Source organism: Papio anubis, chromosome 8 (assembly GCF_008728515.1).
Source record: "Papio anubis isolate 15944 chromosome 8, Panubis1.0, whole genome shotgun sequence".
NCBI lineage: Eukaryota > Metazoa > Chordata > Mammalia > Primates > Cercopithecidae > Papio > Papio anubis.
In genome coordinates this window covers 42,893,630-42,909,985 of record NC_044983.1, presented here as the reverse complement: position 1 = coordinate 42,909,985, position 16,356 = coordinate 42,893,630, and the positions used below count along the sequence as shown (strand labels likewise).

The 16,356-nt window shown below is 39.0% G+C and overlaps 1 protein-coding gene and 1 pseudogene across 10 annotated transcripts in view; one reads left to right on the top strand and one right to left on the bottom strand.

Annotated features, from left to right (window-relative positions):
* The window catches only part of SPIDR (scaffold protein involved in DNA repair), a 481,415-nt gene that overhangs the window by 185,547 nt on the left and 279,512 nt on the right, over window positions 1-16,356 (bottom strand). The gene's annotated exons all lie outside the window — the stretch shown is intronic.
* LOC100997707 lies at window positions 6,146-7,282 on the top strand (annotated as a pseudogene).

The following is a 16,356-nucleotide window of genomic DNA, read 5'->3' as shown; positions in this document are numbered from 1 at the left end:
ATAAATTCCTGCACACATACACCCTCCCAAGTCTAAACCAGGAAGAAGCTGAATCCCTGAATAGACCAATAACAGGCTCTGAAATTGAAGCAATAATTAATAGTCTACCAACCAAAAAAAGTCCAGGACAAGATGGATTCACAGCTGAATTCTACCAGATGTACAAAGAGGAGATGGTACCATTCCTTCTGAAACTATTCCAATCAATAGAAAAAGAGGGAATCCTCCCTAACTCATTTTATGAGGCCAGCATCATCCTGATACCAAAGCCTGGCAGAGACAAAACAGAAAAGGAGAATTTTAGATCAATATCTCTGATGAACATCTATGTGAAAATCCTCAATAAAATACTGGCAAACTGAAACCAGCAGCACATCAAAAAGCTTATCCACCATGATCAAGTGGGCTTCATCCCTGGGATGCAAGGCTGGTTCAACATACGCAAATCAATAAATGTAAACCATCACATAAACAGAACCAAAGAAAAAAACCACATGATTAGCTCAATAAATGCAGAAAAGGCCTTCAACAAAATTCAGCAGCCCTTCATGCTAAACACTCTCAATAAGGTAGGTAGTGATGCAAACAATGAGAGCTATTTATGATGAAACCACAGCCAATATCACACTGAATAGGCAAAAGCTGGAAGCCTTCCGTTTGAAAACTGGCACAAGACATGGATGCCCTCTCTCACCACTCCTATTCAACATAGTGTTGGAAGTTCTGGCTAGGACAATCAGGCAAGAGAAAGAAATCAAGGGTATTCAGTTAGGAAAAGAAGTCGTCAAATTGTCCCTGTTTGCAGATGACATGATTGTATATTTAGAAAATCCCATTGTCTCAGCCCAAAATCTCCTTAAGCTGATAAGAAACTTCAGCAGTCTCAGGATACAAAATCAATGTGGAAAAATCACTAGCATTCTTATACACCAGTAACAGAGAGCCAAATCATGAATGAACTCCCATTCACAACAGCGTCAAAGAGAATAAAATACCTAGGAATCCAACTTACAAAGGATGTAAAGGATCTCTTCAAGGAGAACTACAAACCACTGCTCAGTGAAATAAAAGAGGACACAAAGAAATGGAAAAACATACCATGCTCATGGATAGGAAGAATAAATATTGTGAAAATGGTCATACTGTCCAAGGTAATTTATAGATTCAATGCCATCCCCATTAAGCTACCAATGACTTTCTTCACAGAATTGGAAAAAACTACTTTAAAGTTCATATGGAACCAAAAAAGATCCTGCACGCCAAGACAATCCTAAGCCAAGAGAACAAAGCTGGAGGCATAACGCTATCTGACTTCAAACTATATTACAAGGCTGCAGTAATAAAACAGCATGGTACTGGTACCAAAACAGAGATATAGATCAATGGAACAGAACAGAGCCCTCAGAAATAATACCACACATCTACAACCACCTGATCTTTGACAAACCTGACAAAAACAAGAAATGGGGAAAGGATTCCCTATTTAATAAAAGGTGTTGGGAAAATTGGCTAGCCATATGTAGAAAGCTGAAACTGGATCCCTTCCTTACACCTCATACAAAAATTAATTCAAGTTGGATTAGAGACTTAAATGTTAGACCTAAACCCATAAAAACCCTAGAAGAAAACCTAGACAATATCATTCAGGACACTGGCATGGGCAAGGACCTCATGTCTAAAACACCAAAAGCAATGGCAACAAAAGCCAGAATTGACAAATGGGATCTAATTAAACTAAAGAGCTTCTGCACAGCAAAAGAAACTACCATCAGAGTGAACAGGCAATCGACAGAATGGGAGAAAATTTTTACAATCTACCCTTCAGACAAAGGGCTAATATGCAGAATCTACAAAGAAGTTAAACAAATTTACGAAAAAAAATCAAACAACCCCATCAAAAAGTGGGCAAAGGCCATGAACAGACACTTCTAAAAAGAAGACATTTATGCAGCAACCGACACATTAAAAAATGTTCATCATCACTAGCCATCAGAGAAATGCAAATCGAAACCACAATGAGATACCATCTCACACCAGTTGGAATCGTGATCATTAAAAAGTCAGGAAACAAAAGGTGCTGGAGAGGATGTGGAGAAATAGGAACACTTTTACGCTGCTGGTCGGACTGTAAACTAGTTCAACCATTGTGGAAGACAGTGTGGCGACTCCTGAAGGATCTAGAACTAGAAATACCATTTGACCCAGCCATCCTGTCACTGGGTATATATCCAAAGGATTATAAATCCTGCTGCTATAAAGACACATGCACACGTATGCTTATTGCGGCACCATTCACAATAGTAAAGACTTGGAACCAACCCAAATGTCCATCAATGACAGACTGGATGATGAAAATGTGGCACATATACACCATGGAATACTATGCAGCCATAAAAAAGGATTAGTTCATGTCCTTTGTAGGGACATGGATGAAGCTGGAAACCATCATTTGAACAAACTATCCCAAGGACAGAAAACCAAATATTGCATGTTCTCACTCATAGGTGGGAATTGAACAATGAGAACACTGGGGCACAGGGTGGGGAACATCACACACTGGAGCCTGTCGTGGAGTAGGGGGAGAGGGGAGGGACAGTATTAGGAGATATACCTAATGTAAATTATGAGTTAATGGGTGCAGCACACCAACATGGCACATGTATACATATGTAACAAACCTGCACATTGTGCACATGTACCCTAGAACTTAAAGTATAATAAAAAAATAAATAGATGAACACAAAGAGGAATGAGGATATTCAAACACACAAGAAAGAATATTTCCAGTTGTCTCCTAAAATGATTTTTAATTAGTCCTTTCATCATTCTTACTTTTCCCTTTTGTTCTGTTTTTTGAGATGAAGTTTTGCTCTGTTGCCCAGGTTGGAGTGCAGTGGTGCAATCGCAGCTTACTGCAACTTCTGCCTCCCAGGTTCAAGTGATTCTCCTTCCTTAGCCTCCCGAGTAGCTGGGATTACAGGCACCTGCCACCACGCCCAGCTAATTTTTATATTTTTAGTAGAGACAGGGTTTTACCATGTTGGCCAGGCTGGTCTCGAACTCCTGACCTCAGGTGATCCACCAGCCTTAGCCTCCCAAAGTGCTGGGATTACAGGTGTGAGTCACCACACTCAGTCTATTTTTACTTTAAAAAGCTTAAAATATCATCTATTTACTTTATTCTATTTTCTTCCCTTGTGTTAATGTGCATAGCAGACTTAATCACTGCATATGTAATTATCAATTCACTTCATCTGTATAATTCATGTACCCCAAGTCCATACTTTATCATATTAATTATTGAGTTTTAGTTTAAGGCAAAAGCTACTTTTTCTTATATTCTAATTAATAATAGAAAAATGACAGAAACATTTCCAAACACTTGGAAATTAAACAACACACTCCAAAATATCTATGGGTCAAACAGGAAGTCTCAGGAAATTAAAAAAAAAATACATTAAACTGAATGAAAATGAAAAGATTACATATCAGAATTGGTGGGAAGAAGCGAGAGCAGTGCTGAAAAGAATTTTATAGGGCTGATGTTGGCCTCATCCTGATACCAAAGCCTGGCAGAGACACAACAAAAAAAGAGAATTTTAGACCAATATCCCTGATGAACATCGATGCAAAAATCCTCAATAAAATACTGGCAAACTGGATTCAGCAGCACATCAAAAAGCTTATCCACCATGATCAAGTGGCCTTCATCCCTGGGATGCAAGGCTGGTTCAACATTCGCAAATAAATAAACATAATCCAGAATATAAACAGAACCAAAGACAAGAACCACATGATTATCTCAATAGATGCAGAAAAGGCTTTTGACAAAATTCAACAGCCCTTCATAATAAAAACGCTCAATAAATTCGGTATTGATGGAACGTACCTCAAAATAATAAGAGCTATTTATGAAAAACCCACAGCCAATATCATACTGAATGGGCAAAAACTGGAAAAATTCCCTTTGAAAACTGGCACAAGACAGGGATGCCCTCTCTCACCACTCCTATTCAACATAGTGTTGGAAGTTCTGGCTAGGGCAATCAGGCAAGAGAAAGAAATCAAGGGTATTCAGTTAGGAAAAGAAGAAGTCAAATTGTCCCTGTTTGCAGATGACATGATTGTATATTTAGAAAATCCCATTGTCTCAGCCCAAAATCTCCTTAAGCTGATAAGAAACTTCAGCAAAGTCTCAGGATACAAAATTAATGTGCAAAAATCACAAGCATTCTTATACACCAGTAACAGACAAACAGAGAGCCAAATCAGGAATGAACTTCCATTCACAATCGCTTCAAAGAGAATAAAATACCTAGGAATCCAACTTACAAGGGATGTAAAGAACCTCTTCAAGGAGAACTACAAACCACTGCTCAGTGAAATAAAAGAGGACACAAACAAATGGAAGAACATACCATACTCATGGATAGGAAGAATCAGTATCGTGAAAATGGCCATACTGCCCAAGGTAATTTATAGATTCAATGCCATCCCCATCAAGCTACCAATGAGTTCCTTCACAGAATTAGAAAAAACTGCTTTAAAGTTCATATGGAACCAAAAAAGAGCCCGCATCTCCAAGACAATCCTAAGTCAAAAGAACAAAGCTGGAGGCATCACGCTGCCTGACTTCAAACTATACTACAAGGCTACAGTAACCAAAACAGCATGGTACTGGTACCAAAACAGAGATATAGACCAATGGAACAGAACAGAGGCCTCAGAAATAATACCACACATCTACAGCCATCTGATCTTTGACAAACCTGAGAGAAACAAGAAATGGGGAAAGGATTCCCTATTTAATAAATGGTGCTGGGAAAATTGGCTAGCCATAAGTAGAAAGCTGAAACTGGATCCTTTCCTTACTCCTTATATGAAAATTAATTCAAGATGGATTAGAGACTTAAATGTTAGACCTAATACCATAAAAACCCTAGAAGAAAACCTAGGTAATACCATTCAGGACATAGGCATGGGCAAAGACTTCATGTCTAAAACACCAAAAGCAACGGCAGCAAAAGCCAAAATTGACAAAGGGGATCTCATTAAACTAAAGAGCTTCTGCACAGCAAAAGAAACTACCATCAGAGTGAACAGGCAACCTACAGAATGGGAGAAAATGTTTGCAATCTACTCATCTGACAAAGGGCTAATATCCAGAACCTACAAAGAACTCAAACAAATTTACAAGAAAAAAGCAAACAACCCCATCAAAAAGTGGGCAAAGGATATGAACAGACATTTCTCAAAAGAAGACATTCATACAGCCAACAGACACATGAAAAAATGCTCATCACTGGCCATCAGAGAAATGCAAATGAAAACCACAATGAGATACCATCTCACACCAGTTAGAATGGCGATCATTAAAAAGTCAGGAAACAACAGGTGCTGGAGAGGATGTGGAGAAATAGGAACACTTTTACACTGTTGGTGGGATTGTAAACTAGTTCAACCATTATGGAAAATAGTATAGCGATTCCTCAAGGATCTAGAACTAGATGTACCATATGACCCAGCCATCCCATTACTGGGTATATACCCAAAGGATTATAAATCATGCTGCTATAAAGACACATGCACACGTATGTTCACTGCGGCACTATTCTATTCACAATAGCAAAGACTTGGAATCAACCCAAATGTCCATCAGTGACAGACTGGATTAAGAAAATGTGGCACATATACACCATGGAATACTATGCAGCCATTAAAAAGGATGAGTTTGTGTCCTTTGTAGGGACATGGATGCAGCTGGAAACCATCATTCTTAGCAAACTATCGCAAGAACAGAAAACCAAACACCACATGTTCTCACTCATAGGTGGGAACTGAACAATGAGATCACTTGGACTCGGGAAGGGGGACATCACACACCGGGGCCTATCATGGGGAGGGGGTAGGGGGGAGGGATTGCATTGGGAGTTATACCTGATGTAAATGACGAGTTGTTGGGTGCTAACGAGTTGATGGGTGCAGCACAGCAACATGGCACAAGTATACATATGTAACAAACCTGCACGTTATGCACATGTACCCTAGAACTTAAAATATAATAATAATAAAAAAAAAAAAGAAAAAAAAAAGAATTTTATAGGGCTAAATGCATATATGAGCTCTTTCCGTGCCTAATGCAGCCATGGCTGGTGGTCCCAAGCAGCATCTAAAGCGGGTAGCAACTCCAAAACATTGGATGCTGGCTAAATTGCCCAGTGTGTTTGTTCATCGTCCATCCACCAGTCCCCACAAGTTGACAGTGTCTCCCCATCATCATTTTCCTAAGGAACAGACTTAAGTATGCCTTGACAAGAGATGAAGTAAAGAAGATTTGTGGCCAGGCATGGCAGCTCATGCTTGTAATCCCAGTACTTTGGGAGGCCGATATGGGCGGATCACGAGGTCAAGAGATCGAGACCATCCTAGCCAACACGGTGAAACTGTGTCTCTACCAAAAATACAAAAATTAGCTGGGCGTGGTGGTGGGCGCCTGTAATCCCAGCTACTCAGGAAGCAGAGGCTGAGCCAGGAGAATTGCTTAAAACCAGGAAGCGGAGGTTGCAGTGAGCCAAGATCACGCCATTGCACTCCAGCCTGGCAACAGAGCGAGACTCCATCTCAATAAATAAATAAATAAACAAACAAACAAATAAATAAATATAAAGAAAGAGAGAAGATTTGCATGCAGTGGTTCATTAAGATCAATGGCAATGTTCAAACTGATACAACCCATCCCACTGGATTCACAGACGTCATGGGCATTGACTAGATAGGAGAGAATTTTCGTCTCATCTATGATACGAAGGGTTGCTTTGCTGTACATCGTATTACACCTGAGGAGCCCAAGTACAAATTGTGCAAAGTGAGAAAAATCTTCGTGGGCACAAAAAGAATCCCTCATCTGGTGACTCATGATGCTTGCATCATCTGCTACCCTGATCCCCTCCATCAAGGTGAATGATCCCATTCGGACTGAAATGGAAACTGGCAAGATCACTGATTTCATCAAGTTTGGCACTGGTAACCTGTGGATGGTGAATGGAGGTGCTAACTTGGGAAGAATTGGTGTCATCACCCACAGAGAAAGGCACCCTTGATCTTTTGATGTGGTTCACATAAAAGATGCCAATGGCAACAGCTTTGCCACCCGGCTTTCCAACATTTTTTCTACTGGCAAAGGCAACAAACCATGAATTTCTCTTCTCCGAGGAAAGGTATATGCCTCACCATTGCTGAAGAGAGAGACAAGAGACTGGCAGCCAAACAGAGCAGTGGGTGAAATGGTCTCTGGGTGACAGATTAGATCTTTGTTCATAATTAAAAATAATGTGGCATGATTAATAAAAATAAATTTAAAAAATGTGTACATGAGAAAAGGTTCAAATCAATAATCTAGGCTCCCTCTCCAGGAACTTAGAGAAATAAGAGCAAAATAAACTCAAAGCAAGCTGAGAAAAGGAAATAATAGATTAGAGCAGAAATCAATGAAGCTGAAAATTTAAAATGAAGAAAATTCATGAAACAAACCTGGTTCACAGATAAGACCAATAAGATTGACAAACGTCTAGCAAGACTGACACAGAAACAAAGAACATGCGAATTACCAATAGCTAGAGTAAAAAAGGGAATAGCACTACAGACCATGTAGACATCAAAAGGATAACAAGGGAACATCATGGACAGGCCTGCACAGAAAATTTGACATGTTAGGTAAAATAAACCAATTCCTTGAAAAAAATACAAACTACCACAAGTCACCCAATACAAAGCTGATTATTTGAATAGCCCTATGACTACTAAGTAAATTGATATTGTGATTTCAAAATTTCCCAAACACATATCTCCAGGTTCAGACACTTTCATTATTGAATTCTACCGAACACTTAGGCAACAATTAGTATCAATTCTCCATAATCTTTTCCAAGAAATAGAATAGAAGGGAATACTTCCCAATCCATTTTATGAACCTAGAATTACCCTGGTATCAAAACAAAAGAGTACAAAAAGAACACTATAGGCCAATATGCTTTATGAATATAGATGTAAAAATCCTTAACAAAATATTAGCAAATAAAATTCAGTAATATGTAAAATATATGTATACATCATAACCTAGACGAGTTTATTCCAGGGATGTAGGGCTAGTTCGACATTTGAAAATCAATCTATGTAATCTACCACATTAAATTATAAAGAAAAAAATCGTATCACATAAATCAATATAGAAAAACCACTTGACAAAAATAAATACCCTCTCACGTTAAAACTTCTCAGAAAACTAGAAATTGAGGGAAATTTCCTCAATTTGAGTTAGAGAACATCTATAAAAAACCTACAGTTAATATTATATTTATTGGGGAAAGACTGAAAACTTTCCTCTAAGATTAGGAACAAGCCGAATGTCTATTCTCACTTCTTTTATTCAGTGTAGTACTGGAAGTTCTAGCCAGTGCGATAAGGCAAGAAAAGGAAAGAAAAGGCGTACAGATCAGAGAACAAGAATTAAACTAAGCCTATTTACAGATGGTATGATTGTCTATGTAGAAGTTATGAAAGAATATACAAAAAACTTCTAAAACTAATAAATGAGTCCAGCAAGGCTGCAGGGCACAAAAATCAACACACAAAAATCAATTATATTTCTATATAATAGCGAACTAGAATACGTGGACACCAAAATTTTAAAAAACAACACTTTTTATGATTTCAGAAAAAGAAAGAAAAAAAGGTCGGGCACAGTGGCTCACACCTGTAATCCTAGCACTTTGGGAGGCCAAAGAATCACTTAGGTCAGGAGTTCGAAACCAGCCTGGCCAATATGGTGAAACCCCATCTCTATTAAAAATACAAAAATTAGCTGGAAATTGCTTGAACTCAGGAGGCAGAGGTTGCAGTAAGCTGAGATCGCACCACTGCACTCCAGCCTGGGCAACACAGTGAGACTCTATCTCGACGACCACAACAACAACAACAACAACAACAACAACAAAAGATAAAAAGAAAGACTTTGGTGTAAACTAACAAAACAACTATGAGAGTTGTATGCTAAAGCTACAAAATGCTAAAGAAAGAAATAAAAGAAGAATCAAACAAATGAAGAGTCATACTATGTTCATAAACTGAAAGACTTCATTATGTCATATCATTAGTAGTTCAATTCTTTCCAAAATAATATACATTTAACACAATTCCTATTGAAGTTCCAGAAAATTTTTTTGTAGAAATAAAATTACTCTAAAATTTATGTGATAAGGCAAAGGAACTAGAACAGCTAAAACAATTTTGAAAGAGAAGAATAAAGTGCTATGAACCTGATTTCAAGACATACAGCTTCTGTAGTCATGAATGTGTGATGTACAAAGAAACATACACAAAGATCAATGGAACAGAACACCCATAAATAGATCTATGTGATTTTTGACAAAGGTGCAAAAGCAATTCATTGAAGGAAAGATGTCCTTTTCAACAAATGGTGGAGAAACTGGACACCCACAGGCAAAAAACCAGAAAAACCAAAACCTTCCACCTAAGTCTCACACCTTATATGAAAAGTAACTCAAAACAGATCATAAATACAAAATGACATAGGAGAAAATCTTGGATTTACAGCTAGGTGAAGAGTTCTTAGACTTGACATCAAAAATACAATTCATAAAAGGAAAAACTGGTACTTTGAACTTCATTAAAATTAAAACATTCTGGGAAAGACCTCGTTGAGAAGGTATGAAAAATATAAGCTAGAGATTGCAATTAAGTACTAGTATCTAGAATATATTAAGAACCTTCAAAATTTCACAATAGCAAACAATCCAATTAGAAAATGAGCAAAAATCACGAACGCCTATTTCACTGAAGAGGATAAACAAATGGCGAATGAGCACATGAAAAGATGCTTAATGCCATTAGCATGAAAAATAAAAATAAAACCCTAAGCCTCCCAACCAACTGAACAGAACCCTCTTGGCCAAAGGGACCCCAGAGAAACCCTGAAAAACGAAGTCCCGGGCCATGATAGGATAAGAGGTTGGTTACGCCTCAGTATGCTCCCTCCTTATTAACCTTTAACCAGAATTCTTTCCTAAGGAGTAAGTGGAAACGAACTCTAGAAAACAAGAAACAGATGATTCATTCCTTTATCGCCTTCAGCCAATTATCTGAGGCCAAAACCAGGCTCCCTCTCCCTCTTTGAAGTTTTGATGTGACAGCCCACCAGCTTGACAACGCATCCCTTCCTAAAACTGACCACCGTATCTCTGGACCAGTTCTGACTGACTAGCATAGGATGTGCTATGAGGGTTTTCAGGTCCTCTGTTTCACCTTTTGATGCCAGAGGGCCAAAAACTCCATCCCTGCATCATGCTAATGCCATCATTTTTTGAACATGTGACCTATGAAGAGGCATGAAGCTCAGTTGTGCTTTTTTCATAAATCTTCATGACTCCTTCTATAGCTTATTGAGTATGTATACTTAGCCAACCCATTGGGCATAAGTACCTGTGTTAGGCTTTCCTACCTTAAATTGCTTTTTCTCAGCTTTTGCCAAAGGCTACATTTCCCAGCCTTCGGTGTGCCACCCTTTATGAGAAATAAAGCTCTCCTTTCCAATTTTTTGAACCACATGATTCTTCACTTGACAAGCATTAGGGAAATGCACATTAAAATCACAATGAGATATCATTACCTACTTATCAGAATAGAAATTAAAAAATAGTGACAACATCAAATGCTGGTATGGAGAAACTGCATCACTCACACATTACTGGTGGCAATGTAAAATGAAACAGCCACTCTGGAAACCAGCTTGGCAGTTTCTAAAAGAACTAAACATGCAACAACTATAGGACTCAGCAATTGCACTCTTGGATATTTATCCCAGAAAAGTGAAAACTTATCTTCACACAAAAACTTGTAGACAAATATTCATACCAGTACTATTCATAAGCTGGACGTCCTTCCATGGGTGAATAGTTAAATAAACTGATATACCCCCATGCCATGGATGTCCACTCTGCAGTAAAAAGTAAGTACTTATACATGCAACAACTGGGATGAATCTCCAGAAAATGATCCCAAGTGAAAAAAGCCAATTTCAAAAGATTACAAACTATGATTCAATTTCCATAGCATTATTGAAATGCAAAATAACAAGAACATAAAATAGACTAGCAATTGCTAGGGGTTCTGGAAGGTAGAAGAAAATAGTATGCCTATAAAGAGTGGCAGGAAGGATCCTTTGGTGTTGAAACTATTGTATCTTGACTACACTCATAACAAGATCTGGTTTTTATACAGTTCTGCAAGATATTTCCCTTAGTGGAAACTGGGTAAAGGATACATAGGATCTTTCTGTATTACTTTTCACAACTGCATGTGAATCTACAATTACCTCAAAATAAAAAGTTTAATTAAAAATCTCTGCACTTGGGCCGGGCGCGGTGGCTCAAGCCTGTAATCCCAGCACTTTGGGAGGCCGAGACGGGCAGATCACGAGGTCAGGAGATCGAGACCATCCTGGCTAACACGGTGAAACCCTGTCTCTACTAAAAAATACAAAAAACTGGCCGGGCGAGGTGGCAGGCGCCTGTAGTCCCAGCTACTCGGGAGGCTGAGGCAGGAGAATGGCGTAAACCCGGGAGGCGGAGCTTGCAGTGAGCTGAGATCCGGCCACTGCACTCCAGCCCGGGCTACAGAGCCAGACTCTGTCTCAAAAAATAAATAAATAAAAAATAAAAATCTCTGCACTTGGATTCCTCTCATTAGCTCCAGGTGTATACATTAATTGAAAGATTTTCAAGCAGGGGAAGTGCTTTGATTTACTTTTATTTAAAAAAAAAATCCTTAGCTGCTGTGTGGAATCTGAATTAGAAACCAGTGGGACAGGTATTCCAAGGGAGTGGTAACTCTTCTTTAATGTCAGCTTTCCCCCTTCAGAAATCTCTGCTCTGATTCCTCATCACTCTCCAGTCACTCACAGCAACTCTGGGCACTCACAGGGTCTCCTCGGATTTGCCTCTGGTTACATTCACTACAACCCTCATCCAGGTACCCATAAAATAACAAATGGTTGGCAACCACCCACCCAGCCCAGAATTTTCTCTTTCACAATCTTAGTCATTAGAAAATGAAAGTTAATCCCTGGTGTACATGGGGATATCAGATAAAGATTAAAAAAAAAAAAAAAGAAAATGACAGTTAAGATGACATTGCTTACAGAAAATTTCTCCCTTAATTAAGAAAACTTTGCTGCAGTTTCTTCTTGAGACTTTGTAGACCTTCATTTGATCAGGAGAGAGAGCAAGTGCATGTGTGTAACTGATTTGACTGGGGTTTCCAGAATGTGCCTGGGGGACAAAATATTTTATTGTCGTTTTGCAATTATGTATTTTTTTGAATGCCTTTCTTGGTAAAATAAGTTTTCAAAAAATATTTTTTGAAAATATCCCTGTAGTAACAGGGATACTTTTAAAACAAAATTCAAAAGTAAATTAAAATAACCAATTTTATTTTCCTTTTCACTTACTTGAATACAAAAAGTTAGCAAATACTTTTTGGATGACATCAATATTTATTTTCCCCTATGCTTCAGGCCGGCCTACCCACTCTCCATGAAAGGAGAAATCGAGAGAACAGTTTTATTGCTTGTTTCATTAGAAGTTTTGGTCCTAAGTTAGCCTTATAACCTTCTCATGATATTATTCAAGAAAGTGTTTAGAATTCAAATTCAAATTCAGCACAGTCCCTCAAACTGTAAACTACACAAGTTCCAAGGGTTTATTTACCTCCTATCAAGCATAATGTGGGGGAATAACACAGTCAACTTGGAACAATAAATTCAGCACAACTGTGCTTCCGTTTTCCTCTTATTTGTTCTCTCTCAGGGCCACAGTATATTTTTACTTCTTTCTTTAAAAGTTGGGTTAGGATAAGAAGGAAGCCGGTCCAATCCCTAATCCATGAACTAGAAAGGCCAGGTCAGCTTCCCACCTTGGAAGGAGAGGAACCCAGCTGCTAGCAGACAGTCCTAAGACTGCAGGTCCCACAATAAGCACTCAAACCACCATCCGATAGCGTCCCTTGGGAAAAGGGGATTTTTTTAGGAGAAAAGTGAAGGGCCTTAAGATTGTCAGGTATGCACCAAACCCCACTTCCCAAGACTGAATACAGTCCCCTGTTGGACACAAGTCTTGATTTATAAAGCATTTATATAAGTGGATTAGAAAAACGTCAAATGGGCAAAGGACATGGCCAGAAAAACCACAGAAAAGGACATATGAAACGCTTGAAAAAGTGTTCAATCTCTTTAATTTAAAAAATGCAAATTAAAATGAGATGCCATTTATCTTTTAAAGTGAAATATAATAATCAATAGCACTGAAAAGTCTCAGCACTGCCCTGAGCCCCAGGTAGGATGGGCCCCATGTGGTCCTTGTCTGGCTAAGAGAGGTGGCCTCGCTCTGGGCACTGCATACCCACTATCTCTTCTTTGCCTTTTAATAATGTAAGAAAGTACTTACGTATGATGGTGTGCTGGTAAGGAAAAAAATTACCAGTATATAAAATCTTAATATATTTTTAAAAAGGTTAATCTCTGCTAGTGCAGTAATGGATAGTTTCTAGTCTCTTTATCTATCACATCTCTCAGCATTTTTTTTTCAAATATCTCACAATAGGCCGGGTGTGGTGGCTCACGCCTGTAATCCTAGCCCTTTGGGAGGCTGAAGCAGGTAGATCACCTGAGGTCAGGAGTTCGAGAGCAGCCTGGCCAACCTGGTGAAACCCCGTCTCTACTAAAAATACAAAAATTAGTTGGGCGTGGTGGCGGGTGCCTGTAATCCCAGCTACTTGGGAGGCTGGGGCAGGAAAATCACTTGGACCTGGGAGGCAGAGGTTGCAGTAAGCCAAGATCATGCCACTGAACTGCAGCTTGGGTGACAGAGTGAGACTCCGTCTTAAAAAAAAAAAAAAAAGAAGAAGAAGAAAACAAAACAAAACCAAAACAAATATCCCACAATAATCATTTCTTGCCCTTATTATTGGAAAAAAATAAATCTATTCATAAAGAGAAAAATATGATTCAATTTATAGAAATTTCCTTTTGAAGGCTTTGGTTTACTCTCTATTTTATAAAGCAAGACAGACAGCTATATCAAATTTATAGAGGCAAAAACTGAAAACTCAAATATTAAATATAATTACTAGGACCAGAATAAAGAAGCTCAAAACTGAGACAGAAAAACAGCAGTCTTTGACAATGAACATTAACTTACTTAGTTCTTTTTTTTTTGAGGCAGAGTCTCACTCTGTTGTCTAGGCTGGAGTGCAGTGGCATGATGTCATCTCACTGCAACCTCCACCTTCCAGGTTCAAGCAATTCTCTCGCCTCAGCCTCCCTAGTAGCTGGGACTACAGGCACCTACCACCACACCCTAGCTAATTTTTGTATTTTTAGTGGAGACGGGGTTTCACCATGTTGGCCAGGCCAGTCTTGAACTCCTGACCTCAGCTGACCTATTGCCTTGGTCTTCCGAAGTGCTGGGATTATAGGCGTAAGCCACCATGCCCAGCCTTAATTTATTTTCATAGTATTTTCTCCTTCCAAAGTTAATCTTCTCAGTAACCTCTGGGAACTCCTGTTTTTTCTTTATTCTTTTTTTTTTTTGAGACAGAGTCTAGCTCTATCGCCTAGGCTGGAATACAGTGGCACGATCCCAGCTCACTGCAACCTCTGCCTCCCAGGTTCAAGCAATTCTCCTTTCTTAGCCTCCTGAGTAGTTGGGATTATAGGCGCAAGCCACCACGCCTAATTTCTGTATTTTTAGTAGAGATGGGGTTTCACCATGTTTCCAGGTTGGTCTCAAACTCCTGACCTCAAATGATCCGCCTGCCTCAGCCTCCCAAAGTGCTGGGATTATAGGTGTGAGCCACCATGTCCGGCCCTGTTTTTTCATTCTTTAAAAAATACACTAATTTTTAGAGTAGCTTTAGGTTTATGAAGAAATTAAGCAGAAGGCCGGGCGCGGTGGCTCAAGCCTGTAATCCCAGCACTTTGGGAGGCCGAGATGGGCGGATCACAAGGTCAGGAGATCGAGACCACCCTGGCTAACACGGTGAAACCCCGTCTCTACTAAAAAATACAAAAAACTAGCCGGGCGAGGTGGCGGGCGCCTGTAGTCCCAGCTACTCGGGAGGCTGAGACAGGAGAATGGCGGGAACCCGGGAGGCGGAGCTTGCAGTGAGCTGAGATCCGGCCACAGCACTCCAGCCTGGGCAACAGAGCGAGACTCCCTCTCAAAAAAAAAAAAAAAAAAAAGAAATTAAGCAGAAATACTGAGAGTTCCCATATACCCTCTCACCTATCTCAGTTTCCCTATTAACATCTTGCATTAATGTGATATATTTATTACAGCCGGTCAGCCAATATTGACACATTATTGAGTAAAGTTCATAGTTTACATTGGGTTCACTCTTTCTGTTCTACAGGTCTATGGGTTTTGGCAAATGTATAATGGTACATGCCCACCATTACAGTATCATACAGAAGTTTCATTGCCCTAAACATACCCTGTCCACCACCTATTCATCTCTCCCTCCCTCTAAACCCCACGGATCTTTTTAATATTTTCATAGTTTTGCCTTTTCCAGAATGTCATACAGTTAGAATTATACCGCATGCAGCCTTTTTAGATTGGTTCCTTTCACTTAGCAATACACATTTAAGGTTCCTCTATATTTTCTCATGCTTGACAGCTCATTTTGTCACTGAGTAATATTCTATTGTGTGGATGAATAAGCACCAGTATGTTTATCTATTCACCTATTGGAGACATCTCAGTTACTTCCAAGTTTTGGGAAATTATGAATAAAGCTGCTATAAGCATTTATGTGCAGGTTTGTATAGATATGTTTTCAACAATTATTCGGATAAATATCAAAAAGTGCAATTGCTGGATCATACGGTAATATGTGTATTTTTGTAAGAAAGTGCTGAACTGCCTTCCAAAGTGGCTGTTCCAATTTGCATTTCCATCAGCAATGAATGATAGTTCTGTTGCTCCATATCCTTCCCTACATTTGGTATTGTGTGTTTTGGCTGTTAGCCATTCTAATAGATGTCTAGTGGTATCTCATTGCTGTTTCAATTTGCAATTCCTAATGACATATGATGTTAAGCATCTTTTAATGTGATTATCTGCCATCTGTACATCTCCTTACTGAGTTGTCTGTTCAGAGCTTTTATTAATTTTTTAATTGGGTTGTCTGTTTTCTTACTGAGTTTTAAAAGTTCTTAGTATATTCTGAGTACAAGTTCTTTACAAGATATGTGTTTGTAAAGACTTTCTCCCAGTCTGTGGC